Below are 27862 nucleotides of genomic sequence, written 5' to 3' on the forward strand. Positions count from 1 at the left end.
CTCCCTGCCAAGAGCCTCATCCTCACACCCCAGGCCTGATATGGCACCAGAAACTGGAAACATTGTGGAGACAGAAACCTGGGATATAGCCAGAGAGCCAGCACTCACTGTTTACTTGCCAGGTTCACCTATACTATCCCTTTTAATTTTCATGAGAGGAAGGCAATTATTTTTTTTTCTATTTGACAAATAAGGGAACTGAAGTTCAGAGAACGTAAGTAATTTTCCCAAGGTCACACAGCTAGGAAATGGCAGACCTGGATTTGAATGCAGAATTCTGGCTCTAGAGTCCAGACTTGGAACCACTATGCTACATTGCCGTCTCTGGGTGGGGGTAAATGAAGGGAAGGGAGTGGAACAGACCTAGAAACTAGAATGTACAGGCCCTGGTTTTACAGTGAGGGTAATTCCAGGGAGGAGGATGAAGTTTGGGAACGTTAAGGCACACCAAACATATGTTGACTTGAACTCTTACTATCACATCCGAAAACCTGATTTCCCCAGTCTTTCCCGTCTCCATCAATGGCAATTCTATTCTTTCAGTCGTTCAGGTCAAAAAGCTTAGAGCTTTCCTTGACTCTTCTGTTCTTCCTATTTTCCAGCCATCAGAAAATCCTATTGGCTCTATCTCCAAAGGGCAGACTCTGACCACTACTTAGACCTCCACCACGGCTCCCTGGGCTCAGCCACCATCATGTCTCACCTGGATCATCCAACAGCCTCCTCACTGATGGCCCTGCTTCCATGCTTGCTCTGCTGCAGTCTAGTCCGCACATGTCAACCAGAGTGACCCTCTCAAAACACAAATCAGATCCGATCACCTCTCTGCTTAAAACCCACTAATGGCTCCTGTCTCACTCAGAGTACAAACCCAGCTCTTTTCCGAGGCCCGCTCTCATCCCCTCCCAGCTGTCTGATCTTATCTCCCACTACATCCTCTCACTCACCCCTCTCCAGCCTCACTGAAACCCTCACTGTCCCTCAAACATGCCACGCGTGCTCCGACCTCAAGGCCAATGGGATATGAGCTGTACATTGCACAGGCTTAAACATCTAGCATTCCCCACCCCTAAATGATGGAACCAAATATCCTGAGAGCTAACTGCAGACCCTCCTTGGCTGTCTGCATTTTGTGAGTTTTAATGCAGTTAGAAGACATTCCCCCCAAAAATCAGGGACTTTGCTTGACACTGATATGTGATCTGGGGATTTGGGGGCACAAATATTTACATTTTGTCTATAGTTAAATATTTTCCCCCCATAGTCTTGACTGTAAGTGTTGGCTACAGGATGGAATCATGACCGTGCCTGTTTGACACTGCAGGACTTTCCAGGTAAGGGGAGGGGATATCAGACACTCCTCAATTCATGATTTAGGGCAGGGGTTGGCAACATTTTTCTGTAAAGGTTCAGATAGTAAATATTTTAGGCTTCCGCAGGTCATTGTAGTGTGAAAAGAGCTATAAACAATACATAAATGAATGTGTGCTTATATTCCAACAAAATTTTATTTACAAAAAATGGCAGTGGCCATATTTGGCCCACCAGCCATAATTTGCCAACCCCTGGTATAGGGACACATGTGGGAGCCCAAGCCAACATGTGGGAGCACACGTCAGACATGGCATTTCCTTGGGAGCTCCTGGGCAGAAAGGAAATCACATTGTATTTTTTTTCTTGTACTTAGAGTATCTAGCACCTCACCTGAGACATAGTAGACAATTTGTAAAACCTTTCTGGAATAAACGAATGAATGAGATGTTGACTTTGGAGGGGGTAGATCTTTTCCAACACCTACGGAGAGCTCTTGCTCATTTAAACATTTATAAGACAAACATTTATTTGGTGCCCCCATGTGTCAGCACATGCCCCACGTGCTGAGTAAAAACGATGGGATTTTCATCAGACCTCACAGAGCACAGAGCTATCCGAGGAAACAGAAAGAAGGGGCATCAGCACAGTGTGAAAAGCATTAATGGGGTAGTTCAGGGGCGTTGGAGGTACTTTGGGGGTTGGGGGGCATGCTCAGGTTTGTCCCAGGAACAAATGATGATGTTCTAATGTCACTGGACTCTGCACCTGTCAATCAAGCAGGATTTAGTTTGGCTGGGCAGCCAAGGCGTGAGCCCACAAATGAGGGGAGCAGAGCTGACAGAAGTGACGGACTTGGCTGTCTCTATAAACACTAATAAACAGTTTAGCTGCAAGCACCTGCCTTCAATAAGGGAGGCTCAATCTGCTTCCGTAGCAGGGCTTTCCAGCTGTCAATCAAGCGGCCGTCACTTGTGAAGGCTGCGTTAGGAATTTTGATACCATTTTATTTCTCTTCAAGCCTCTTTGAGGGAGTATTATGTTCAGAGCCAGCCTTTTAACAAAGCATTATATTTAATCTTTTTACCACTTTGATCTTTTTCTCTAAAAATTATTTCCGTTATCCCAAGCTTCATTTTGCCTTTTCCGTATCTCCTTTATAAAATTTTCTTTCAGCGATAAAGAGCCTATTAAATTCTGTGAAGCCTCAACCTGTCTTTAATAAAGAAAGAATTACAGGAGCCCTAACAGAAGGTTACTGCCTTCTGAGAGAAATGGATTCACAGTGGGCATGGATTTCTTTTAGAGCGTACATGCTGGAGGCAGTGCCTGTAAGAAAAACGGTAAACGCCATTCCTGCAATTTATCAGAATGACATTTCTTATACTAAAGATAGTCAGACTATAACAAAAGATCTAACGTTCAAGTCATCAGAATCCCAAAAAGAGAGGAAAAAGAGGGTAAAGCTTAAGAAGCACTTGAATAACAGCTGAAAACTTCCTAAATTTGGCAAAAGATTTAAATCCACAGATGCAAGAAGCTGGGTGAATCCCAAAAAGGAATTCAAACCAAGACACATCACAATCAACCTTCTGAAAAATAAAGACAAAGAAAAATATCTTGAAAGTAGAGAGAAACAAAACATTACATAAAGTGGGGGAACAAATTGAATGACATTGGATTTCTCATCAGAAACCATGGAGGCCAGTGGTACGTTTTCCAAATGCTAAAAGAAAAGAATTGTCAATCCAGAATCTTATTTTCAATGAAAATATCCTTGGTGCCAGCCCAGTGGTGTAGTGGTTAAGTTCACATGCTCCGCTTTGGTGGCCTGGGGTTTGCAGGTTTGGATCCCAGGTATGGACCTAGCACCACTTGTCAAGCCATGCTGTGGTGGCATCCCACATAAAATAGAGGAAGCTTGGCACAAACATTAGCTCAGCAATAGTCTTCATCAATCAAAAAGAGGAAGATTGGAAACAGATATTAGCTCAGGGCCAATCTTCCTCACCAAAAAAAAAAAAAAAAAGAAAGAAAAAAGAAAAAGAAAGAAAGGAAAGAAAGAAAGAAAGAAAGAAAGAAAGAAAACATCCTTCAGGAATGAAGGAGAAATAAAAACATTCTCAGATGAAGGAATTAAGAATATGTCACTAGCAAACCTACCCTAAAAGAATGGCTAACTAAAGTTCTCTATACAGAAAGAAAACAATAAAGAAACAAACCTTGGATCATCAAGAAGGAAGAAAGAACACAACAAAAATATCGATAAATACAATAGACTTTCCTTCTCCTCTTGAGTTTTCTAAATTACAGTTGATGGCGCAACCAAAAGAGAGAACATTGTCTGCTATGGTTCTAAATGTATGCAGAGAAAATATTTATAATTATTACATTATCAATGGGGAAGATAAAGTGACATAAAGGAAGGTAAGCTTTCTACGTTTCATTCAAACTGGCAAAATGGCAGCACCAGCAGAGAGTGTTGTTCTGTATGCATAAAGTTATACTTACAGCAACCACTAATAAATCAAAATGGATTTATTTCAATTTCAAAAGATGTTCAAGTAATGCACACAAAGGAAAGAAAAAGAAAACAGAAGGATGAAAAGCAGAAATACCAAATAAAACAAAAATTATAATGGCACACTTATGCACTAACATCAATAATTACATTAAATGGAAATCGTCCAAATATGCCAATTAAAAGACAGAGATTGGCAGAGTGGGTTGTAAAACAGTACTCAACTCCATGCCGTCTATAAGACATTCACTTCAAATATAACCACATAGGCCAGTTGAAAGCAAAAGGATGGAAAAAGTTACATCATATGATCATTAGTCAAAGGAAAGCAGGAGTGGCTACTTTAATATCAGATAAAGTAGACTTCAGAGCAAAGACAATTACCAGAGACAGAAAGGAACAGTATATAAAGATAAAAAGGCCAATCCACGAAGAAAATATAGCAATCCTAAATGTGTATTCAACAGAAGTACAAAATATGTGAAGCAAAGTGATAGAACTGAAAGGAGAAATAGACAAATTCACGATTATAGTTGGTGACTTTGATGCCCTCTCTTACAATTGCTAGAACAAATAGAATAAAATTAGCAAAGGTTTAGAAGAACTCAACAACACCAGCAATCAATAAGATCTAATTAACATCTATAGGACACTCTATCCAACAACAACAGAGTATCCATTCTTTTCAAGTGCCCACAGAATATATACCAAGATAGACCACATCCCAGGCTATAGAACACAGTTCAACAAATTGAAAAGAACTGAAACCATACAGAGTGTGCAGACCATGTTCTCAGACCACAAAGGGTCTGCAGACCCTGCAGACACCAAAAGGATAAAAAGAGAATAGTCTGACTATCTCTACACACGTAAATCTGATGTTTGTTTATAAATTTGACATTGTGTTGACATTAAGTTGATAAACTAAGGTGAAATGGACCAATCCCTCAAAAAACATAAACTACCATAACTCACCCAATATGAAATCGATAATTTGAATAGCTCTAAAACTATTAAAGAAATTGAATTTACAATTTCAAAATTCCTCCAAAAGAAATCTCCAGGCACAAATGGTTGCACTGAGAATTCTACCAAACACAGTTAAATGTAAAACTATAAAACTTTTAGAAAAAATAAACAAAAGAGAAAACCCTCAGGATCTAGGGCTATGCAAAGAGTTCTTAGACGTAACACAAAAAACATGATCCATCAAAGGAAAATTGATAAATTTGACTTAATTGAATTTAAAAACTTTTACTTTGTGAGAGACTCTGCTAAGAGGAAGAAAAGACAAACTGCAAACTGGGAGAAAACATTTGCGAGCCATCTATCCAACAAGAGGCTAGTATTTAGAATATATAAAGAACTCTGAGAACTCAATGGTAAAAAAAATATCCAATTAAGAAACGAACAAGGGGCTGACTCCGTGACCAAGTGGTTAAGTTCGCGTGCTCCACTGCGGCGGCCCAGAGTTCGGATCCTGGGCGCGGACATGGCACCGCTCCTCAGGCCACATTGAGGCGGCGTCCCACATCCGATAACTAGAAGGACCTGCAACTAAAATATACAACTATGTACAGGGGGAGTTTGGGGAGATAAAGCAAAAAAAAAAAAAAAAGATTGGCAACAGTTGTTAGCCCAGGTGCCAGTCTTTAAAAAAAAAGAAACGAACAAAAGACCTAAACAGACATTTCACCAAGTGGATATACAGATGGAAAATAAACACGTAAAAAGATGCTCAATGTCATTAGCTTTTAGGGAAAGGCAAGTGAAACCACAGCGAGATACCACTACACACCTATCAGAAGGACTCAAGTCAAAAAGAGTGAAAACGTAAAATGCTAGTAAGGATGAGGAGAAACTGAGTCATTCATACATAGTTGGTATGAATGTAAGTTGGTACGGCCACTCTGGAAAACAGTCTGACAGTTACTTAAAAAGCTAAATACACAACTACCATCCAGCCCAGCAACTGCACTCTTGGACATTGATTTCCAGAGAAATGAAGACTTATGTTTATAGGGAATATTTACAGCAACTTCATTTGTAATTGCCCAAAACTAGAAACAACCTAGATTGTCTTCAGTGGTTGAGTGGTTAAACAAACTGGAAGGAACTCTTGATATATTTAACAGCCTGGATCAATTTCCAGAGAATTATGCTAAGTGAAAAAAATCAAATCCCAAAAGGTTACATACTATATGATTCCATTTATATAACATTCTTGAAATGTCAAAATATGGAAATTAACAGATTAGAGGTTGTCAGGGGTTAAGGAGGGAGTGGGGGCAAGAGGGAAGTGGATGTCGGTGGGAAAGGGCCACTCGAGGGATCCTAGTGGTGTTGGAAATGTTCTGTGTCCTAATTGTATCAATGTCAATATTGTGGTTGTGATATTGCACTATGGTTTTGGAAGATGCTATCACTGAGAGAAACCAGGTAACAGGTACACTGGATCCCTTCTGTATTATTTCCTACAGCTGCATGTAAATCTAAAATTACCTTAAAATAATAAGTTTAATTTAAAAAATTCAGTAATGAGAGGCTGCAAAATATCTGAATCAGGAAGTTTTTATTGAGCCTTTACTATGCCCAGGGACCATTTCAGGAGCTAAGGATACACGAAATCAAACAGGTTAATTCCGTTCGCTCATGGGGCTTATAGACGAGTGTGGGAGAGAGAGAATTAACAAAGAAATAGACTCATAATGTTCAGTGTTGGTAAGTGCTATTACTGAAAATAAAAGAATTTAAAGAGACAGTGATTGGAGGAAAGGGTAGGAGCCTTTTAGGTAAGGTGATGTAGGAAACCCTCTCAGGAGAAGATGGCATCTGTGTGGAGACTTAAGCCAGTTGGACTGAGACATGTTGCATTGAGATTACATTTGGGTATAGATTTCCAGATAGAGATGTCCAGAAGGTAGCAATAAAGACATAGATTTTGGAATCATTTTCGTGGGGATGAATATGTAATAGTCATGGGAATAAATGAGATAACTAAGGGTGAGAACATCGAGAGAGGAGAGATAGAACCAAAGACACAATCTTCATGAGTCAATATGAACATTCTCCCTCTCCCAGTGAGCCTCCTTTGGACTGGGCTAAGCTCGATCTTCTCGGTTTTCTTTGTGAGTTCCTCGTTTTCTTCTAATCCTCCTAGCATTGGAGTTAACCAGCCCTCAGTCCTTGGATCTCTTTTCTTCTCTCTCTCTACCACTCCCTTGGAGATCTCATCCAGTCTAGACCCTTCTCCTGAGCTCCAGAGCTCAGAGTCTCTTATATTCATCTTCTATCTTCACTCCATTTGGGTATTAAGCTAATTTTCTGGAATTAAGTTTGGGAACATAGGTATGGATAGAGCAGAAATGCAGGAAATTTCTAACAGATCCTACAGTTCACTATCTCGAGTTAGAGCATCACGGCCCAAAATTTTATCAAGAGGCTTTCCTTTAGGTTTCCTTCAAAGTCTTTCTATTCTTATTGGTGTAAATATTGTTTGTATACTTTATTTATAGTCTATGTATTGCAAATACTCTAGAGCAAAAAATACAATAGTGATTAAAAATGAAGTAAGAAAAATGGAATGGATGGGATGATCTTATTACCTCCTTTTCTAATTTTGTTTAAATCAGTCCCATTAATAAAGATGAGTTTCACAGAGGCAGATATCATCAAATAATTTCTATTTCAAGCTCCAGACACATTTCCCTGTGAAATGTGTGCATATTTTCCAGTCCATAGTGAGCCATTTCCAAGTGGTCAGAAATATCTCACATAATTAAAAGTCCTTCCAAGTCACTTTAATGTTTGGTCAGTTTCATGAATCCTATATATTTAGGCTAAAAAGCCAAACCACACTTTCATTACATTACCACTGCATTTTGAACAGAGATGCAATGAGGGTAGTTACCACTTCCTATGGAAGTTGTTTGCCTATCTTGAGAAAAAGATCAGTATTTCTTTTTCAATTTATATCTTCAGTGCCAGTAAAGTATGTATTAGTTGTCTATTTCTGTGTAGCAAATTACCCTAAAACTTGGTGGTTTAAAACAACAACACTTCTTGTCTCACAGTTTCTGTGGGTCAGAAATCTGGGCATGGCTTAGTGGGGGCCTCTGAATCGAGGTCTCTCACAAGCTGCAATGATGTCAACCTGGGCTGCAGTTAACGCAAGGCCAGACGGCGGTAGGACACACATCCGGGCTCACTCACATAGTTCACAGAATTCAGTTTCTTGCCTCATGACCCTCTCTATAAGGCCGCTTACAACCTGGCCACTTATTTCATGAGAGAAAGCAAAGAAGAAGAGGCCTGAGAAAGATAGAGACAAAGAGACAGAAACAGAGAACAAGAACAAAACTTACAGTCTTTTGTAATCCAATCTTGCAGGATATTCCATCACTTTTACTGCATTCGTTTTGTTAGCAGCAAGTCCTTAGGCCCAGCCCACACTCGAGTGTAGGGGAATATATAAGTGCACAGTACCAGGAGGCAGAGACGGTAGGGAGACATTTTAGAAGCTGTCTACCACATGATGCCTGGGTATTTGTTGAGTGAATGAATAACCAGATAAATGAGGTTATATGGTCTGATGCCAATCCTTCTGAAGAAAGAAACTGTAGGACACCCTTGACAAAGTCAATCCATCTGATCGAACACTTCTAGATCAAAGCACATTGCAATGAAGTTCCGTTCTTGGAAGGCTCTAAGGATCAGAGAGTTAGATGTTCTTGCAACTGTATTGAAGCAGTGGGACATGGAGAGGAACTTCCCTAAAATGTTTATTTCCATCTGGTTGGGATGTGCCAACCTGGCTGCGGAAGGTAGGCATTTCCACTGAGCTGTCACTGACTCACTCAAGAAGACTCAGGCTTATAAAAATCTTGGGCATGTAAAAAAATCTTTCCTTGCTTAAACAAAAAACATGGTTATCAGCCCAAGAAAAATCCCCTTTTGAATCAACAAATCCATCCAACAGAGAACAAGAAAGACTTTAGGCTAGTAAATGAGTGAATACAAATATCAAATGACCTTTGCAGTTAGCTATCTCAGTGAGTCTGGTGTGCATGCTGGATGCAGAAACCATGCCTCTGGGCTATGCCAAACACCAGGCCTGGACCAGCCTCAAAGTAAGAGCCATATTCCTATAAAACAAGCAATATTCCTATAAAAATCCTGAAGCACAACTCTGCTGTCTTTTTTCCCCAGAATTTGTGACTGTCAGTTGTTCCAGATTCCCAAAACAAAGCCCTGCTACAGCCAGAGCTGTTCCCGCCAGTAGCAAGGTTAGGTGGTCACCACTGCATGCCAGAGGAGGATGTCCCCCTTTCTCTCATTGGTCTGTAACAGCCTCAGAGATGCCTGAAGCTGAAGCAGGATCTAAGTAGGAGATATTCCCTTTAAATGTTTCTCGCCTGATTGGAGACACACACCAGCTCATAAATAAAGATGAATACATCAGATTACAAGCTGAAATTGGGTAAGCCAAGCTCCTGAGAGTTAAGTCTAGGGCAAAGCAGTTGGGGGCACGCCTGGAACTCTCTGGAAGGTCTGGCTAAGTGCCTTGGGGCTGCCTGTGAATGGGAGAGAGGAGAGCCACAGCAGCTCTGCCACCTCCCAGACTATTGTGCACCAGCTATATTGAACACATTATCTCTGACCCATCTCACGATCCCATTGGAGACCATTGACACCATTTTTCCAATGAGAAAGCCAAGGTTTAGGAGACTAAGGGACAGGAGGAGGCCGAGCTAGGATTTGAGAACAGCATGTCCAGCTTTCTTGCCACAACATGACTACTATTTGGGGTCTGTGATGGGTTGAATCATGTCGCCCCAAAGCTCCTGTCCACCCAGAACCTCAGAATGTGACCTTATTTGGAAATAGGGTCTCTGCAGATGTAATCAGTTAATCAAAATGAGGTTGTGCTGAATTAGGGTGGGCCCTAAATCCAAAGACTGGTGTCTATTTTATGGGTGAAAGGAGACAGAGATTCAGACACACAGACACATACACAGGGAAGAAGGCCGTTTGAAGATGGAGGCAGAGACTGGAGTGATGCAGCTGGCAACCAAGAACTCCAAGGATTGCTGGGAGCCACCAGAAGCTCAGAAGAGACAAGCAAGGATTCTTCCCCAGAGACTTCAGAGGGAACACGACCCTGCCAACACTTTATTTAGGACCTGTAGCCTCCAGAACTGTGAGAGAATAAATTTCTGTTGTTATAAGCCACTCCATTGGTGGTACTTTGTTATGGCAGCTCTAGGAAACTAATAGAAATTCCTTGAAATGGACACAACCCTGTGTGTTCTTTACTATTGCTCCCAGAACTTTTAATTATACCATTTAAAGCCTAGGCCTCCAAATAAACATTTCCCAAGCAGAACCACCACAGTGATTTCCTTTTCTGTTTCCCCTTACACTCTTCCTTCAGGTGCAGCATTTTTTGTATCATGGTTCACATTTTTACACACTTCAAGGGCCAGTGACAGATTCAATCCTGGATCACAACACCTACTGGCCCCCACCCTCTTTCCCGCGTCTCACATTTCTTCTCACCTGATCAGGCGAGTCCTACCTAAGATGCCCAGTGCTGGGTGCCACACACGCCAGCCACCCAGGTACTCCCGGCCTGTGAGACCCATCTTTCCAAATCATAATGGTGTGAGTATAGGTTGTAGGATTTTATTCAAAAGGAACCACACTCTTTAGTCTTATCTATGGGATAGCTCCTACATTCACATTAACCAAGTTTGTGGATGTCACCACAGAGAGCCAGATTCTCTTTAAAAATTCTTTGACTGAACCACCTTCTTTCATAGAGCTCCGAAAAAATGGCAGTCTAGCTATTGTCCTCGGTCATGTTCCAGCAAGGTCTGCATTCACTTAACTTTATGAATTTGGGTTCTGTGGTTTGGATTCCATCCCTGCTCCCCCACTGCCCTCTTCCCAATTGAAAGCCTTCTAATCCAGGATTTCTGACGAAGTCTGGAGCTGGGGAAGCTAAATGGAGTATCCCATTCTTTGTTTCTTGCTGCCCCCTGCTGGGCAAATCATTGCTGCTTCTTTTTTAAATAAGGAAATGAACAGCCAGGTTCCTAGGTGTGGATGGGTGAGGGAGGAGCAAAGTGCCTTAGAAGGAGAGACAGAGTCAGACAACTTCTATTATTTGAGGTTCTCAGTTTGTTAAAAAAAAAAAATAAAGAAATGGAAACTGTGATATTTAAAACATGTTTATATTTAGCAGATTGCTATTTTTAAACACACACAAATACAGTACGTCGTAATTATGCTCCCACAAGATAATTAGATTTGTAAAAGTATCAACTGAAAGTACACCACTGGTGGTTTGGCCTAGTAATAGGATGTAGGGGTCTTCTTTCAATCTCTTAGTACATCTTGCTCTGTGACTGCATCCCGCACTGCATTTGGGATAACGTGAGGCCCGTTTCCACAGTGAGGTGAGGCCTGTGGCCTTCCCAACCTCCCAGTGACAGCGCTGAGGAGACTGGCTCTCCCAAATTCTGTAGTGAGGGGGTAGGGGGAAGGGGAGGGGGAGGCAGGGAGTGCAGAGTCCCTGATCAGTCTTCCCAGCACCCCCACAAGCCGAGGTGGAAGGTTGTGTTCCCTCTTCCATTGGTCGCCATCTTTGTTAGAAAAGTTCTCTTGAGGGTAGAAAGGCCTCTGAAGTGCCTGTTTAGAGCTTCTCTAGGATGGCCGGTTACCCCCAGGCACTGCCGCAGAGCTGGAGGCCATCAGAAGAGCCTGGAGCCAAGCCCTGATGCCAGAACTTGGCTGCAAGAGCAGAAGAAAGGCCACTAAGACAGCTTCCCCACTGCTGGCTGCCCGACTGAGAAAGCCACGGCCTACCTCTGCTTTCTGCTGCAGACAAACCAGGATTCTGCTCAGATTTCAGACCACAACCTTATCCCAGAGAGTCAAGCCCTCTGGGGAAAATGCAGTCTCCTCCCAGCAGGGCCCAGTTCACCATGCTGTGTATACTAAGAATCATGCTGCTTCTAGGTCTCTTCCACCCCATTTCCCTTCCCCATCATGTTCTTACTCAGTGGGTGCCAAAATAATTCAGTTAGCAATATTATTTGTTTCTTTTTCACTGTAAGTCAGTTGAAATGAGCTTTGTCATCTAAATTAGTTGATCCAAGATGCTGGGACAGTGAATCAGAATCAAATTTAAGTTGATGTGAAGGAACTAATGGAAATGACAACACGTACTGTTCTTCCTGCCTGAGTCTGTGGGTTAAAATTCATACTCATTTGTCCAGACATCTCTTGTATTCCACCAGCTACCCCTAAAATCAATATCTCTAATGCGGAACCTTCTTCCAGAGCTGCTTCTATCTCCCAATGTCCCCCTAGTTGTGAGTAATTGAGAGTAAGGCTTTAAAAACTTGTTTGCAATTTGGCGTTGCTGTAATACCTACATGCAAAACCATTGGACTCATCTCCTGGAATGGAGCAGAGGCGGGTTTGGGTGTTGTCACACTCAAGTGGTGGGTCGCATGTGGGTGAGGGTGCACTAATCCTGCCCATTAGGATCACATATTGGTCTGAGACGAACTGGAAAAAAAGTCCAATCTTTCCCTACAGAGAGTTTAAGAAACTCAGAGGAGAAGACATCATCTGCCTCTTGCCTGAAGGGAGGTGACCATGGCCTCTCTGTGTATAGGGACTTCCACTTTCTCCTTCTCCCACTAGAATGTGAGTCCCAGGAGAGCAGGGCTGTGCTGTCTTGCTTACCACAGAACACTGTGCTCGAATGGTGATGGGCACATCAGAAGCACTCGATAAATATGTGTTAACAAGCCCCTCTGCCTCTGGTCAGAAACGACCTCAAAACCAATACGTTTTCTATGCTGCGGTCAGAACAATTTTTCTACAGCTCAAATCCGATCAAGACCCTTTCATGCTTAAGATCCATCATGATTCTTCAGGTGTCAGGGTGAAGTCAAAGGCCCTTAAGACAGCTGATATGGGCCTTGACCTGCATTACAGCCACATTGAACTCTTACCTCTTGCTAAAGGGCCATGTCTTCTGGCCTCCAGACATTCATCTAGGCTCTTCCATCTGCTTGGCATTCTCTTTGCACTCCTTGGCCAGTGGTAACTCCAGGTCTCAGCTCAGCTGAGTGTGTCGCTCCCCAGGGTGACATGGATCATGTCCTACTGCAATTTTTTTTCTGTATGCCCACTTGAAGCTGGGTCTGTGCCGACCTGATCCACCATTATAGTCACCCCAAACTAAGCCGATAGTTGTCGCATGCTGGGTAGGCGATACACATAATGGTGTCTTTGTACCAGAGGTGAGCAGGGCTCCAGAGGTATTAATCATGACAGAGTGGGCAGTCACCTCTCACTCTGGCTGGTGAAGAGTGGCAAACTCAGGTTCAAATTTAGACATTCACCAGCTGGGAGACAGACCTTCTTTATATAACCTCTCCGTGCCTCAGTTTCCATCTGTAACATGGGGCTTGTGATTGTACCTGGATCAAAGGAGGTAGAGCTCTCATCCCAGGGCCTCACAATAAATGCTTAATTTGCATTAATTAAGTGCTTAATTAATGTTGGTTGTGATTATTAACCATTACCCCTGAGAACCCCTGGCATTCTGCTCTTTTCCTTTCGAGCTACTACGACCTCCTGTAAGGGCTTCCACTGAACAAGAAGTGGTATAAGCCCCTCCTTTCTGTTCCTCTAGTCCCTTGATAGGACCTTCCTGGAAAGGTATTGGCTGCTAATCACCACGTTATCTTAAAAATAGCAAATAGGAGCATATCATAGAGAACAGACATAAGATTCTTAAACCAACTCAATTTCTTATATGATTTCCTGAAATCCACATGCTTGACTTTATTTTGGAGGTTGGGGAGGGGGCACTGGGGTGACAATTTATCCAACTTCTCTCTTTCAGGCTTTCTTGAAGCCTCCCTTTTCAAGATTAGACAGAAAAATAAGTTTGATGAGGAAATTCTTCTCCGTGCTTGCAAGTTGCAAGAGGGGGATAGGATTTAAAAGTCCTCCAGGTGGCCACTGCCATGATGATGATAATGGAAATAATAAAATGAACAACAATAAAACTGTTTACGGATGGCACTTGTAACTACGGGATCAAAATTGCTGTTCTCATTTCACTGCTTAAGTGGCAGAAGCTGGCTTTGAGAGCAAGTCTAGTCTTCTGTTATGCAGAAAAGGTCACAGGATAACCTTTCCTCACCCAGGACTGTATGATTTTGTGCCAAGCAATGTGGTATCTCATATAAGGTCGCTCCTGGTCAACCACCAATTTCTTTCTATCCCTTAGATGCAGGAGTGCCGATAGGGCCAAACTATATTCACCTTGTAGAATTGTGTCTGTGCACATGAGAGTCTGTGCATGTGTGTGGATGTGTGCGTGCATGCAGATATTAGGTAGTTGCTATAGTTCAAGTCTCTGTTTAAGTGTTCTATTTGCTAATCATCCCTCCCTTATTTTATTTTTAGTTCAACCTTTCAAAATGAAATAAACACAGTTTGATTGAATAAACATAATGAAATAGATATTTTAGACTTTTTCTTTTTTTAATGGATTCATTCTAAACTTGATCAGGAGGGATAAAGTTGTTTGGAATCCATACTCACCCTGGGACACAAGAAATTTTTCTCTATGCAGTAATTTCTATCACCACATATTTTTAAAAATTATTTTACTAAGGTTATATTGGTTTATAACATTTTATAATTTCAGGGGTACATTTATCAGTTTCTGTATAGACTGCATTGTACTCACCACAAATAGTCTAGTTTTTACTCATCACCTTACATATGTGCCCCTTTACCCTTTTCGCCCTCCCCTCAACCCCTTCCCTTCTTGTAACCACTAATCTTTTCTCTTTATCCATGTGTTTGTTTATCTTCCACAAATGAGTGAGGTCATACAGTGTTTGTCTTTCTCTGTCTGGCTTATTTTGCTTAACATCATACCTTCAAGGTCCATCCATGTTGTTGCAAATGGCAGGATTTTGTCCTTTTTACGGCTGAGTAGTATTCCATTGTATATATAAACCACATCTTCTTTATCCATTCATCAGTAAGTGGGTACTGGGTTGCTTCCACATCTTGTCTATTATGAGTAATGCTGCAATGAACATAAGGGTGCATAAATCTTTTTAAATTGTTGATTTCAAGTCCTTTGGACAAATACACAGTAGTGGGATAGCTGGGTTGTATGGTATTACTAGTTTTAATATTTTGAGAAATCGCCACACTGTTTTCCATAGTGGCTGCACCAGTTTGCATTCCCACCAGCAGTGTGTGAGGGTTCTCTTTTCTCCACCTCCTCTCCCACATTTGTTGTTTTTTGTCTTCTTAATTATAACCATTCTGACTTGTGTAAGGTGATATCTCATTGTAGTTTTGATTTACATTTCCCTGATGATTAGTGATGCTGAACATCTTTTCATGTGCCTGTTGGCCATCTGTATATCTTCTTTGGAAAAATGTCTGTTCATATCCTCTGCCCATTGTTTGTTTTTTGTTGGTGAGTTGTATGTGTTCTTTATATATTTTGGAGATTAACCCCTTGCTGGATATATGATTTGCAAATATTTTCCTTTTCCAGTTGGTGGTTTGTCTTTTTGTTTTGATCTTGGTTTCCTTTGCCTTGCAGAAGTACTTTAGTCTGATGAAGTCCCACTTGTTTGTTTTGTCTTTTGTTTCTTTTGCCCAAGTAGACATGGTATTCAAAAAGATCCTTCTAAGACAGATGTCAAAGAGTGTATTGCTTGTATTTTCTTCTAGGAGTTTTATGGTTTCATGTCTTACCTTAAAGTATTTTTTTTTTTTGAGGAAGATTAGCCCTGAGCTAACTGCTGCCAATCCTCCTCTTTTCACTGAGGAAGACTGGCCCTGAGCTAACATCCATGCCCGTCTTCCTCTACTTTATATGTGGGACACCTACCACAGCATGGCATGCCAATCAGTGCCATGTCTGCACCCGGGATCCAAACCGGTGAACCCCAGGCCGCCGAAGCGGAATGTGCAAACAACCACTGTGCCACTGGGCTGGCCCCACCTTCAAGTCTTTTATCCATTTTGAGTCAATTTTTGTATATGTCGAAAGATAATGGTCTACTTTCATTCTTTTGCATGTGGCTGTCCAGTTTTCCCAACACCATTTATTGAAGAGACTTGCCTTTCTCCATTGTATGTTCTCAGCTTTTTTGTCAAAGATTAGCTGTCTGTAGATGTGTGGTTTTATTCCAGTACCATGCTGTTTTGATTACTATAGCTTTGTGGTATATTTTGAAGTCAGGGATTGTGATGCCTGCAGCTTTGTTCTTTTTTCTCAGGATTGCTTTGACTCTTCAGGATCTTTTGTTATTCCATATAAATTTTAGAATTCTTTGTTCTATTTCCGTGAAGAATGTCATTTGGAATCTGATTGGGATTGCATTGAATCTGTGGGTTGCTTTTAGTAGTATGAACATTTTAACTATGTTTATTCTTCCAGTCTATGAGCACGCAATATCTTTCTGTTAATTTATGCTTCTTCGATATCTTTCGATAATATCTTATAATTTTCAGTTTATAAGTCTATCACCTCCTCAGTTAAGTTTATTCTTAGATATTTTATTCTTTTTGTTGCAATTATAAATGGGATTGTATTCTTGAGTTCTCTTCCTGCTGTTCGTTATTAGCATATAGAAATGCAACTGATTTTTCTAAGTTGATTTTGTACGCAGCAACTTTACTGTAGTTGTTGATTATTTCTACTCCTTTCCTGTGGATTCTTTAGGGTTTTCTACATATAGAATCATGTCATCTGCAGGCAGCAAGAGTTTCACTTCTTCTTTTACAATTTGGATTCCTTTCATTTCTTTTTCTTGCCTAATTGCTCTGGCCAAAACCTCCAGTACTACATTGAATAGGACTGGTGAGAGTGGGCACCCTTATCTTGTTCCTGTTCTCAAAGGGATGGCGTTCAGTTTTTCACATTGATTACAATGTTGGCTGTGGCTTTGTCATAGATGGTCTTTATTATGTTGGGGTACTTTCCTTCTATTCCCATTTTATTGAGAGATTTTATCATAAATGGATGTTGGATTTTGTCAGATGCTTTCTCTGCACCTATTCAGATGATCACGTGATTTTTATTCCTCATTTTGTTAATGTGTTGCATCACATTTATTGATTTGCAGTTGTTGAACCACCTCTGCATCCCTGGTATAAATCCTGTTGCTCATGGTGCATGATCCTTTTAATGTATTGCTGTATTTGATTTGCCAATATTTTGTTGGGGATTTTTGCATCTATGTTCATCAGAGATATTGGTTTTGAGTTTTCCTTCTTTGTGTTGTTCTTGTCTGGTTTTGGTTTTAGGGTAATGTTGGCCTCATTGAATGAGTTAGGAAGCATTTCATCTTCTTCAATTTTTTGAAATACTTTGAGAAGGATTGATATTAACTCTTCTTTGAACATTTGGTAGAATTCCCCAGAGAAGACATCTGGTCCTGGACTTTTGTTTTTTGGAGGTTTTTGGTTACTATTTCAATTTCCTTACTTGTGACTGTTCTTTCAGATTCTCTATTTCTTCTTGATTCAGTTTGGAGAGGTCGTATGAGTCTAAGAATTTATCCATTTCCTCTAGGTTATCCAGTTTGTTGGCGTATAGTTTTTCATGGTATTCTCTTATAATCCTTTGTATTTCTGTGGTATCTGTTGTAATTTCTCCTCTTTAATTTTTAAGTTTATTTATTTGAGGCTTCTCTCTTCTCTTCTTAGTGAGTCTATCAAAGAGTTTGTCGATTTTATTTATCTTCTCAAAGAACCAGCTTTTGTTTCATTCATCCTTTCTATTTTGTTTTTTAGTCTCTATTTCATTTATTTTGGCTCTCATTTTATTTTTTTCCCTCCTTCTGCTTACTTTGGCCTTTGTTTGTTGTTCTTTTTCTAGCTCTGTTAGGTGTAGCTTAAGATTACTTATTTGAGATTTTTCTTGTTTGTTGAGATAAGCCTGTAATGCTATAAGTTTCTCTCTTAGTACCACTTTTGCTGCATCCCTTATGAGTTGATATGTTGTGCTTTCATTTTCATTTGTCTCCAGGTATTTTGTGACTCTTCTTTTGATTTCTTCATTGATCCAATGGTTGTTCAGTGGCATGTTGTTTAGTCTCCACATATTTGTGACTTTCCCGGTCTTTTTTTTGTAGTTGGTTTCTAGTTTCATAGCATTGTGGTTGGAAAAGATGCTTGATATGATTTCAATCTTCTTAAATTTATTGAGGTTTGCCTTGTTTCCCAACATATGGTCTGTCTTTGGGAATGCTCCACATGCACTTGAGAAGAATGTGCATTCTGCTGTTTTTGGATGGAATGTTCTATATATGTCTATTAAGTCCAACTGTTCTAGTATTTCATTTAAGGTCGCTGTTTCCTTGTTGACTTTTTGTCTGGCTGCTCTGTCCATTGATGTAAGTGGGGTGTTGAGGTCCCTCCCCTACAGTTATTGTGTTGTTGTCAATTTCTCCCTGTAGGTCTGTTAATAGTTGCTTTACATACTTTGGTGCTCCCATGGTAGGTGCATATAAATTCATAAGTGTTATATCCTCTTGGTGAAATGCCCCTTTTATCATTATATACGGTCTCACTTTGTCACTCATTGTCTTTTTTATCTTGAAGTCTGCTTTGTCTGATATAAGTATGGCAACACCAGCTTTCTTTGGCTTGCCATTTGCTTAGAGTATTGTCTTCCACCCCTTCACTCTGAGCCTATGTTTACCTTTAGAGCTGAGATGTATTTCCGGGAGGCAACATATTGTTGGGTCTTGAGTTTGAGGGTTTTTTTTCTTTTTTTGGTAAGGAAGATTGGCCCTGAGCTAACATCCATTGCCAATCCTCTTCTTTTTGCTTGAGGAAGATTGTTGCTGAGCTAACATCTGTGCCAATCTTCCTCTATTTTTAGTATGTGGGATGCCGCCACAGTATAGCCCAATGAGAAGTGTGTAGGTCTGTGCCCAGGATCTGAACCCACAAACTCTGGGCCACCAAAGTGGAGCTTGCATACTCAACCACTGTGCCACTAGGCCGGCCCCATGGAGTCTCGTTTCTTAATTCATCCAGCCACTCCTTTGTCTTTTGATTGGAAAATTCAATCCACTTACATTTAGAGTGATTGTTGATATATGAGGGCTTAATACTGCCATTTTGTCTCTTGTTTTCCAGTTGTTCTACATTTCCATAGTTTCCTTTCCCTTTTATTTCTACTGCCATTTCAGTTTGGTGGTTTTCTGTGATGGTTTTCTCAGGTTTCTCTTTATTTATGATTTGTGGATCTGCTCTGAGGTTTTGTTTAGTGGTTACCATGAGGTTTGTAGAAAAGATCTTATTGATGAAATAGTCCATTTTCTGATAGCATATTATCTCCATTACCAAAAGCAGCTTCCATCCCTTTCCTCTTACCCTTCTGAGTTATTGTTGTCACAAATTATTCTTTTTGTGTTTTGAGTTTGTGACTAAATTGAAGCATTTATGATTATTTTTGATGCTTTCCTTTCCTTTATCTTTTATGTTATTGTTTAGTAACATATTGTGATATAGAGCTGCAATTTTCTGATTCTATCTGCTATTTATCTTCTTGCTCTACATTTTCTAAACCTTTTCTTTTTAGTTTTTAGGTGGAAGGGCTCTTTTCAACATTTCTGGTAAGGTAGGCCTAGCGGTGATGAACTCCCTCAGTTTTTGTTTATCTGGGAAACCTTTTATTTCTCCATTGCATCTGAAGGATAGTTTCACTGGATAGAGTATTCTTGGCTGAAAGTTTTTGTCTTTCAGTATTTTGAATATATCATTCCATTCTCTCCCAGCCTGTAAGGTTTCTGATGAGAAATACGCTGAAAGCCTGTTAGCGGTTCCTTTGTAGGTTATTTTCTTCTTCCTCGCTGCCCTTAATAGTTTTTTTTTTTGCCATTGACTTTTGCCAGTTTTAATATTATATGCCCTGGAGGTCTTTTTGCATTGATGTAATTAAGAGTTCTATTGGCTTCATATACTTGTAAGTTCAGTTCTTTCCCAGGTTTGGGAAGTTGTCAGCTATTATTTCTTTGAACAAGCTCTCTGCTCCTTTCTCCCTCCCTTCTCTCTCTGGAATACTTATAACTCTTACATTGCTTTTCCTAATTGAGTCTGATATTTACCGAAGAATTTCTTCATTGTTTAAAAATCTTCGTTCTCTCGCCTCCTCCACCTGAAGCATTTCTAGATTTCTGTCTTTTAGTTCACTTATTCTCTCTTCCATAAGGTCAGTGTTATTTTTTATTGTTTCTAGATTACTTTTAATCTCATTAATTGCATTATTCACATCCAGAATTTCTGTTTCATTTTTTTCAGAGCTTCAGTCTCTTTGGTGACGTATTCCTCCTGCTCATTAATTTTATTCCTGATTTCATTGAACTGTCTTTCTGAGTTTTCTTGTAACTCATTGAGTTTCTTTATAACAACTATTTTGAATTCTCTGTCATTTAGATTGTAAATTTCTCTGACTTCAAGGTTGGATTCTGGAGACTTGTCATTTTCCTTCTGCTCTGAAGTGCTACCGTAGTTCTTTATGGTGTTTGATGAATTGATCCTTTGCCAGAACATTTATGGTAGTATCAGGTCGCAGATTCCACCTGCCACTGCTGGTGGGGAGAAGGAGCTGTATTCTATGATCTCTCCCCATCTCCTGGAAGTTGTGTGGGTAGGGCTGCTCTGTGCTTCTGCAGGCTGGCTGCAGCCACTTGGGGGAGTCACACATGCATGCACAAGTGGGGCCTCTGTCACTCTAGTGACAGCGGGACAACTGAGGTCAGCCAGGGACTGGCTGAGCTGCTGTGCTAGGCAGGAGGGGAGGGGCACTTTCTTTTGGGTGCAGGCTGGCTCTGCACTCACAGGCAGTTTGGCTGAGCTGCTATGCTTGGTAGGCAGGGCTCCTTCATGGGGGCTAAGCTGCCATCACTTGGTGGGTAGCATTCCCGCAGGTGGGGCTGCCACAGCATGGTGGGTACTCTCATGGGCCAGACTATCACTCTGAAAGTATTCACATGTCCCAGGCTGCCCCTGCCTCCTCTTACAGTTGCGCCAGGCTTTGTGTGAGAACCTGCAACCTAGATCACTGCTGCCAGGGATGGGGAGTGGTCTGCTCACCTCGTTCCACTGCTTCCCAGGAATTCAGTCAACCCACCTTCAGATGTTGGTTCTGTGGATCTCTCAGGTGTCCCGTTGTGCTGTGTGGGGCATCCTCTGTTAGTTAATGAATATCCATTGAGTTGTAACTTAGAGGGGAGAGACAAAGGGAACAATCACTCCACTATGATGCTGACATCACTCATATCATGACATATTAATTACAAGAATAAAAGTTTTGTTAAGCAGTGACCTAAAAGAGTAGGTTTTAAAAATACCTAAAAGACACCCTGAGAGTGATTTAGTCCAGTGGTTCTCAAACTTGAGCATACATCAGAACCACCTAAAGGGCTCATTCAAACACTGATGCTGGTTGTGGGGTGGTGAACACTCCATAGAGTTTCTGGTTCAGAAAGTCTGAACCGGGGCTCAAGAACTGGCATTTCTAACAAGTTCCAGGTCTGGAGAGCACACTTTGAGAACCACTGATTAGCCCACTGGTTCTGAGATTTGACTACATAAAACTTAATGATACCTGGACCCCACCTCCAGTGACTGAGGTTTAATGTCTATGGAGTATGACCTGAGCATTTGAGATTTGTAAAGCTCCACAGATGATTGTAATGTAGCAAAGTTTGAGAACCACTGATATTGGGAAAAAAATAATGTGAAGAACAATGAGGGTATTGGATCCCCAGAGTGTGTGAAAGGGTAGCCCATCTCTTTCAGATGATGGTTGTCCTGGACAGTGATAAACGGGTGGGTGAGGAGATGGCTTGTGTGCAAAGTCTCAAAGTGCATGACTTGTTAGCAGCAAATTTGCCTGGCAGTGGTTCTCAGGCAACTGCCACTGCTGCCCCATCAGACACTGGAAAAACTACTGGGGCCACTGCCCCATCAGGAACTTCACGTTGTAACCCTCTGGCACCCCTGGAAGCCAGACATCTCCAGTGCTGCCCTCACCAGTAAAACAGGTCCCCCCCAAAGTAGAAGTCTCACCTGAATGAGCCTGACTAGAGAAGCCCAATCACATGCCCTGCCCTGCCTGTTCCAGAAGCCTCGGGAGGCAGGGTCTTACTGAACCTGGCCATGGAAGTCCGAGAATGCCTCCAAATATCGCAAAGTTCTTCTGCGGCCAGGGAAGGTGACAAGGTGAGATTATTATTCCTCAGGCCCTTGGCTCCTGCGTTTCTTTTCTGAGCTGCCATGACCTTCTCATGAGTGTCCTCTACCCCACAAGCAGGAGTGAAACCAGTCTTCCTGGTTCTCTCTATCCTCAGTTTCTTTCATGGATGGGTTTTACTGCCAGTCACTGCTCTTTTCAAATGCATCATGACAGCATTAAAGAAAAGAACTACTGTGCCTGTCTTATGTGAAATGCTGCCTCTTTGGCCAGAAAAAGGAGATGAATGGATTAACCACGCCAGAACACTGTTCACACACTGATTCTCACGTAAGGAACACCAAGGGTGAAGCCATTTGGAATGCTGCTGCCTAGGGCTGTTCTGAATTCCTGATATAAAACAGAAAAGGAGTTTTGACAATCCCAATGGGGTTGGAACACATCTAATTGCTCAAGTTGTGGCCATGTGGTGGCCTGGCCTTCCCTGGAAATGAGAGTCAATGGCAAGTCTTAGGGGTGCAAATTTCATTTGTTTCTCCAGAAACCATCTGCATGGCTCCATGAATGCAGGGTGCATCTTCCTTGTCATTCTTCTCCAGTCCTGGTGAGAGTAACAAGTCACAGCCCATGCATAGGACTCTGCACTATAGTCTGCCCTGTCATCTCACTCCCTCCACTCCCATAGCAGGTGTTTTCATTAGCCTGCATTTGCGGGTAAGGAAGCCCAAGGTAGGGAGGAGAAGAAACTTGCCCAAGCTCAGGTGCAAAGTGATTTAAACCCAAGCCGACTCCAGAGCCATCACTCTTTATTTCACAGTAAAAGGAATGTAGTATATTTTCTCTGATTATATAAAGCGTATATTATGTATTGTAAAAATTCAAACAACACAGGAAAATGTAAAGGAAAATGTCAAATTCATCTGAAATCCCATCGCCCAGAGATAATGAATATTCATATTATGGTAACAATTCTTTTCTGCATCAGTTTATGCACACATACAAACACACAGGCACGTGCAATGTTGCACAACTGAAATCCTTACACTAATGTTGGTTCATGAAGCTTTTGCTTGTTTGCTGGTCAATATAGCTCAAACAAACCCTCTGCTTCCTTTCTGAAGTTATTATGATTGTGGGAAAAGAAGAAAGTTTACTCTAAGCAGATGGAGCTCTTTGCCGTGGGCCAGCCTCTTCCCTGTAGGTGGACTGGTCCATGGTACTGTAGAGAGGGGAGGGAGTGTGGCATTAAGCACAGGTGCTGGGGTCAGAGTGAAAAGACTCCCTTGCTTACTAGCTGTGCAGTTCTAGGGAAGTTGCTTAACTTCTCTGTATCTCAGTTTCCCCAGCTATGAAGGAGGCATAACATTGCCTACCTCATAGGATTGTTCAGAGAATTAAAAAGGAAAATACATGTAAACCTAGAACATTCCTTCATCCAGAGTGAAGGCTTAGCATTAACTGATATTATTAGAATACCCATAGTGTATGGAAATCCAGAGGGTGCTCATGTGAATCTTTAGTTACCAGGAAACTACATGTGCTGTATATTAAAATTTTTTTCCTTGATACTAATGACATTAAGTGCTGTTTTTTATCTCCCAAGTGTAAGGTCTGTGGACTGTAAGAGGTTTTAAAAAATTGTTATGTTTTCTTAGGGCTTAAAAAATAAGAGCATATAATGTTGGAGAGTATGGCAAGGTCATGGAGCTGATGGTTTATTTCATTCATTTGCTCATTTCTTTCTTTATTCATTTATCAATTGACTGATAGTGCTAGGAACATAGGAAATATTTACTGATTAAAAGAATGAATTAAAATGATCGAATTAAACATTTTGTGAGTGCCTACTGTGTACTAGGTACTAAATTAGGGACATGAGAGATAGAAAGTTTAATAAAATGAGATCTGCCCTCAAGGAGCTTACAATCTAATGACTCCTTATGTTTCTTTATTGGAATCACAAACACACATCCTTTAAGAGAGCAATTTTCTGACAGCAATAGTCTTCTGGTCTAACTGGTTGTTTTAAGCTGCAAGGTACAGATGGATGGAAATAAAGCCCAGATACACCCAAATTAACTATACTTATTTTATCCTGTTTGGTTTACAAGGACAGCAGAGGAAAAAGAATTTAAAAATTAAGTCCAAATGTCGACCACCCAATTAGATGGAGTGTGAGCTTCTCTCCAGAGTTAGAAATCATACAAGTCCTCTGGGAAAGAGCAGCCCTTATGAAAGTACAGAGGCAGGAAGAGCCACCATGCCCAGGCAGAGATCATTCCATTTTGCACGTGTGCCTTTGGAATACCAGTTGAGTGCTCCCTCATGACAAAGAAAAAATTGCTTCATGGAGTAGAGAATGCTTCATTCTTGGCCAAACCAAATGCCTTTTTTGGCTTGTTTACCTCTGCGGACAAGGAAGAGGTTAGCCATTGTATCTGCACGGGTTCCTAGCGGACAGTAAGACAGATGCTGAGGATGAAGGTTCTCCAGTGTAATTCACTTGAACATGCAAACTACTTTAAGTAAACCAAGAGTATCTTAACATTTTTTTCCCTCCTCCTAATCCCACAGTGTCGTTATTTGCCTTATATTAGTTACTTCTCACAGCAGATTCAGCAACAATTTTTCATTGCTGGCGGACATATTGTTGAATTTTATTGCTAGCTTTGTGCATTTGTTAATCACCCACCTTGGGGAAAAACAGCAACGCTGGACTAAATATTAGAGGTGTTTTCTTCGAGATTTTATTACTTACAGACAGAAAGCTTTATGTCAATTGGAAGAAATGTTTCTTCACTTTATTAAACTTGGGATTCCTTCAAGAAAATGTCGCTGAGCAGAATGAAATCCATTATTGGCACGATTGCCTCTGCTATTGTACGGGAAAAGATCAAAATAGCAATGTCAGCTATTAAAAAGAGCAAAGCTCGTTCAATTGACTTTTCCATTGTTAACCGAGTTCAGTTATAACCAAAAGAGATGATGGAAAAATGATATGTTTTCCCTTTTTTCCCCCAAAACCTGGTGCTTGGGCCTTATTTTGGCTTTAAACAGACATAGAGGAAGACGTTCAAAGAGACTGGTCAGAGCTGCAGCCCCTTCACATAATTGGTTGCACATCCTCCGTCTTGCCTGTTCCACCTGGCTCTGGACCCAACCGAATGCCTTATAAAATATATCTTTCTCTGAAACACATGTTTCCTGTTTACATTAAATACACAAGAAGGAGTTTCAATTAAAGGAAGACATCTTACCAAAGCCGGTTGTCTTTGAAGATGCTACATTTCAGAGGGGTTGTGTTGGCTAATGAAATCAAATAAGTTATCTTTGGCAGATTTTATAAGTTCCTCAAGATGCCATTGAGTCACTTTTTTGAAATATGAAATAGTTAATGGATGTGAATCTCCTTTCACAAACTCCAGTGTAAAAGAAATGTAACTTCGTACGTTTTCCATAACTCAAATTCATTTATGACCCTGAACTCCTTGTTTTGCTAGATCAGAGGTGGGAGAGAGTCCTAAACAGAGCCAAGATACATGTGTGTGTGGACTGGTTACCGATGAAACTTTTGAAACTATAGCCCTACTTGCTTAATTTTTGATAAAATTTAAAAATAAATATCTTTTTATTTTATTTTTCGGGACGCCCCTCCGAAGGCCAGGCAGCGCCGAACTTGCTTTAACATCTCTTTTTCCATGCCTATCAACACACCTTTGTGAGATTACTTTCTCTACTACAAATATTAGGAAAACAAAATATATAAACTATCAAGATATGTATTACCCTCTGTGAGGATCCTTTGCCATCATCCTACCCAAATAGTATAAATTATTCAGCAAGAAGCAAACTCGTTTGGTCACATTAAAACTTTAAAAATTGATATACACGGGGTTCGTTCTAAAGGTGCATATAGATGTATAATATGGGTTACTTCACGCATGAATTCTTTACTATGATTGCAGAAAACAGAAATTTATAAGTGTAATTGCGATTTTGTTTTAATCGCCTTACCCCCTTTTCCTGTGAACAACATTCACAGTTTTTGTGATTTTTTCCTTTTTCCTTTTTCCTATTATATTTGTTCTGACTACACTTCTTGAGCTATAATTTTATGTCTGTTAAATCTACTACTAATAAAAAACTTCGCCATATATTTTGTGTTTTTTCATTTAATTTTGCTAGTAACTAGTTTTTATTGTATTATATAAAAGTCTTCATCTGTGATGATAAAAAGTGAAAAAAACCCCAAAAATCTGGTCCATTACAAATAGCTTGAGAATTTACAAAGGACTGCGCTCAAATCGGGAGGAGAGCAACATCCCCTAAGTTCTGTCTGGCAGCCATTTTCTTCCTTCCTGAAAGACCTGCTGCTTCAGACGCACCTTTCCGAGAAATGCCCCGGGGAGCCCTGGTTCTTCCTAGTTCCGAATGAAAGGAAGCGGGCGTGGTGCCCTCGGTACTCAGCAGATATTTCTGATGACCATCAGAGCTGGTGAAGGCTCAGGGTAGGCATCTGACTTCTATAAAGGTCTGTCTAATCCCAGAGACCCTGCTCTTCTACTCTTGCTAAGACACCACACTGTCTTCTGAGGGAGGTAGAATATATTTGTTCAGTAAACATTTATTAAGCAACTATTATGTGCCAGGTATGTTCTGAGCATCGAGAAGGCAGAAGTAATTAAAATAGCCAAAAATCCCTGCCTTCGGAGAGTTTGCATTCTAGTGGAATGCGTAGGATTTGGTGATATCTGGGTCATTGTATCTGAAATTAGGCTTCTATGAGGTGCCTGTGTTTTTAGATCAGGGTTTTCTCGTTAGAAACAAAGGTCTAAGAGAGGTTTTGCCCCAGTTAATGGATAACGTGAGTTAATAGGGTGCACTTTCTCAATCTTAAAGATTTTACCCAAATTTTTCTTAAAGCCTCTGTGCTAGACTCTAAGGAAAGATGGCAACTGATCAAGCACAAGCTTATTTGGTTATTTTAAGATGAATAGATCAATGTTTTAGGTTTTTCCGCACAGATCACACTACCTCAGGTGTTTCATGTCCAGGGACAAGCTTGAGAAGCCCTAACATATTCTCAGGGCGGTACACAGACAAAGAGGAAGCTGCCATCCTTCCCTTACGTCAGACCTAAAGATGCGCAAGCTTATTTCTGAAAAGCTGGTGAGTCAATTCCTTGCACATTTATAGAAATGTCTGGAGTTGCATTTGACTGCCATCAAACAAGGAGACTATCAAAACCAATCCTAAAAAGACAGGGAAAACCATTAAGAGAACATTAAAAAAAAAAGGCTAATAAACAGATTTTAAGATGTTGACCTCACTGAAAATCAGAAAAATGCAAATTAAGGCAATAACAAAAATCCATTTTTCAACCATCCAATGGCAAAGCTTTAAAATAACAATGGATGTCGGGTAATGCTGGAGAGAAGGCTGAAGTGATTGCTCTTTTCCGTTGGTGTTGAGAGTGTAAACTGAATACAACTTTTCACAAAAGCATTTTCACAGTGTACATTAAGAGTTTTAAATAGGTGCATAACATTTGTTCTAATAAATGTTTCTGGGAATCTATCAGAAATCAAAAGATGTAAGAAAAGGGTCATGTACAAAAATGTTCACTGCAGTATAATTTATATCAGCCAAAAAAAGTGTAAACAATCTACGTTTTTCACAAAAAGGAAATAAGTATGTTGTAACTCACGTGATTTAATGGTGCAGTCGTTCACTGTTCATAAAGTTAAGGAGCA

The sequence above is a fragment of the Equus caballus genome, chromosome 3, assembly GCF_041296265.1.
Source record: "Equus caballus isolate H_3958 breed thoroughbred chromosome 3, TB-T2T, whole genome shotgun sequence".
Taxonomy (NCBI): domain Eukaryota; kingdom Metazoa; phylum Chordata; class Mammalia; order Perissodactyla; family Equidae; genus Equus; species Equus caballus.